Source organism: Choloepus didactylus (genome assembly GCF_015220235.1).
Source record: "Choloepus didactylus isolate mChoDid1 chromosome 25 unlocalized genomic scaffold, mChoDid1.pri SUPER_25_unloc1, whole genome shotgun sequence".
NCBI classification, from domain to species: Eukaryota; Metazoa; Chordata; class Mammalia; order Pilosa; family Megalonychidae; genus Choloepus; species Choloepus didactylus.
In genome coordinates this window covers 7271866-7275380 of record NW_023637606.1, presented here as the reverse complement: position 1 = coordinate 7275380, position 3515 = coordinate 7271866, and positions in this window count along the sequence as shown.

The following is a 3515-nucleotide window of genomic DNA, read 5'->3' as shown; positions in this document are numbered from 1 at the left end:
AATTGATTAAAGCAACATGGCATTTTTGGGGGTACATGACAGCTTCAAATCAGCACATGTGGGAATTCATAAAGCCTTAATTTCTTTAAGAAGCTCTTTTGGTTTGTGGTTTATTTCCTGAAGCTGACTGCCATCTCTAACAAAATTCACTATTCTTGTTATAGTTTAGAAGCTTTTAAGTTATACAACTTATAAAAGGCTTGCATGGTGTTCTGGTTTGCTAATGCTGCCATTCTGCAAAACACCAGAAATGGATTGGCTTTTATAAAGGGTGTTTATTTGGTTACAAAGTTAAAATCTTTGTAAGGTCATCAAGTGTCCAAGGTAAGGTAACAACAATAGGGTCCCTTCACTGGAGAAAGGCCATTGGCATCTGAAAAACCTCTGTAAGCTGCCAAGGCATTTGGCTGCCATCTGCATGCTCCAAGGTTGTTTCAAATTGGCCTTCTACAAAATGTCTCTTCAAAGCTGTGGCACTGAGTTCCTTCTGTTTGTCAGCTCTTTTACATTGCTCCAGTGATTTTATTCAGACCCACCCTGAAAGGGTAGGGTAACACCTCCATGGAAATTATCCAATCAAAGTTCTTCTGCACAGTTTACTGAGTCACATTTCCATGGAAACTACCTAATCCAAAGGTTCCAACCTAATCTAGACTAAATACATCTACCTCCACAAGATTGTATCAAAGAACATGTCATTTTGGGGTACATAATATATACAAACTAGCACATTCCACCCACTGGACCCCAAAATGACATGATTTTGTCCTTATACAAAATACATTCATCCCATCACAGTATCACAGAAACTTAAATCATTACAGTAACAATAGTTAAGTACAAGATCACATCAAAATCAGCCACAGGTGTGGCCTTGTCCTAAAGCAAAATTCCTCTCTTGCTCTAGACATGTGAAACTTAGAACAAGTTACTGCTTCCAATATACAAAGGAGGGACAGTCATAGGATAAACACAACCATTGCCATAAGGAGAAACTGAAAAGAAAACAGGGTTTAAGGGGCCAAAGCAGTTCTTAAAACCCACAGAATAAACTCCATTAGATTTCAACTTCCAAGAATCATTTATAGAATGATGTTTTATCCACGGGGCTTGAGGGAGCAAGAGTCCAACTTTTGTGGCAGCCCTTTTCTCTTCACATGCTGGGGTGAGTGATCCAACATATCCATACATAGGGGAGACAAACTTCTTGGCCCCACCCTGTTCAAACATTGGGGTGCCACTCAAACTTTGCTTATCGGGAGCAAAGGCTTTCCCCACTAAACAGCAGGGTGGTGGCCATGCTCTCCACAAACCCCTGGGAATGTGCTGCACCCTCTCTGAGCCCGGGGTGGCAGCACTCTTTCTGAACACTGAGGTGTAAGGTCCACACTGCTGCTGTGGCAAACTCACCCTTACCTCATGTGTGGTCCACTCTGCTCTCCCTGCCCAAGTCCTCTTGACTCCAGACTCAATCTCCATGGCTCTGCCTTGAAAACAATTTTTCCCTCAATTTGTTCCTTCTTCATTTCCTCCACTCCAGACCAGCAGTGTTTCTGTTTATACAGATTTCTCAAAAATTCTGTGGGCTTGGCATGCAGTTTACAGGAATCAAAACCATCACACAATAGGGCTTTCCACAAATCCTTTCTGGATATCTCCATCTTTAATCCTGGCTTCTGCTGAAATGGTGGCCAGTTACCCTGCTTGGTTAAATCCTCATGTGGGGCTGTAGCCTCTGTGGTCTCACTTGCTGGAAGACCTGAATAGTCCAAACTATCAGGTTGTGGTTTCTTTTTACCCAAGAGTTCATTTCTTAGCTTATCTCTGTCCTGTAACATTTTACTATAATCTGCAAGGGGAAGCCAGGCTACATCCTCCACTTGTAGTCTGCAGACCCCCTCAGCTAAGTAACCTAGTTCATCATTTTCAAATTCTACCTTCCATTCAACACCACCAGAACCCAATCTTTCCAAATTCTCTGCCACTTTAAAACAAGGATCACCTTCCTTACAGTTTGCAACAACCCATTCAACATTTCTGTTCAAGGCCTCATCAGAAGTATCTTTAGAGTTCATATTTCCACAAATAACCTCTTCAAAGCAATTTAGGCCTTTTCTGTCAAGCTCCTCACAATTCTTCTGGACTATTCCCCTTATCCATTTAAAAAGGCCTTCCAACAAGTTTGGTATTTGCAAACACAGCAGCAGCAGCACCCCACTTCCCTGGTACCAAAATCTGTGTCCATTTACTAATGCTGCCATTCTGCAAAACACCAGAAATGGATTGGCTTTCATAAAGGGTGTTTATTTCAATACAAAGCTACAGTCTTAAGGCCACAAAGTGTCCAAGATAAGCTATAAACAATAGGGTCCCTTCACTGGAGAAAGGCCATTGGCATCTGGAAAACCTCTGTAAGCTGGGAAGGCACGTGGCTTCCATCTGCATGCTCCCAGGTTGTTTCAAAATGGCATTATCCAAAATGTCCCTTCAAAGCTGCAGTGCTGTGTTCCTTCTGTTTGTCAGCTCTTTTATATGGTTCCAGTGATTTAATTCAGACCCACCGTGGAGTAAAAACTCCATGGAAATAATACAATCAAAGGTTTTGCCCACAATTGATTGAGTCACACCTCCATGGACACTACCCAATCTAAAGGTCCCCACTTAAGCAAGACTAAATATGTCTACCTCTATAAGATTGCATCAAAGAACATGGCATTTTGGGGGACATAATACATCCAAACTGGCATACACAGGATTCTAAAAATAATTATTTACTGTCTTTATGATAACATACATATTTTTCAGAATTCCATACTTTGAGGACTGACACATTGGAGGAAACACTTTTAAAAATAATGAGACCTCAGAAGATGGCTACTAATACAGAAAAAAGTCCAAGAACATGGCATAGGTGACTCATGAGAACAAGAACTATATTTTCTGGATAACTTATGAAACTGTGGCCATGAAATCTATGTTCAAATTCACATAAAGCAGGCTGAGATAGTACAACATCACACCATGACTTCTCTGCTGGTAACCACATATGTGCTGGACCTCCATCACTGCTCAATCCTTACCTGTAGGAATTGGACAAGTCCTGCCATGAAAATGGGGCTAATACCTCAAAATGCCCTTCATTTTCCTATGCTTAATTCCCTATTGTCCATTTACATTCAAAATGTCTCATTTCCCAGTAGGATCAAACATCCCAGCCTCTAGTAATAAAATAGAAACCATAACTGGTATGTTTGATTCAAGTCAATCAACAAAGGCAATGTAGACATTAGGGCATTAAGATGTCAACAGTGAAGCAAGAGGAACAGAAGAAATTACATTTGTAGGCATTGTTGCAAGTTTTCAAGCAGAAGTATGAATATTAGCCAATAAAATATTATAGAACACAATACAGGGTCCTGCACACCAGTGAACATAACCACATATGTGTGTGCACCAAGATCACACATCATGAAAAATAAATCTTTCTTTAGTGATGCAATGTGGAATTGAAAATT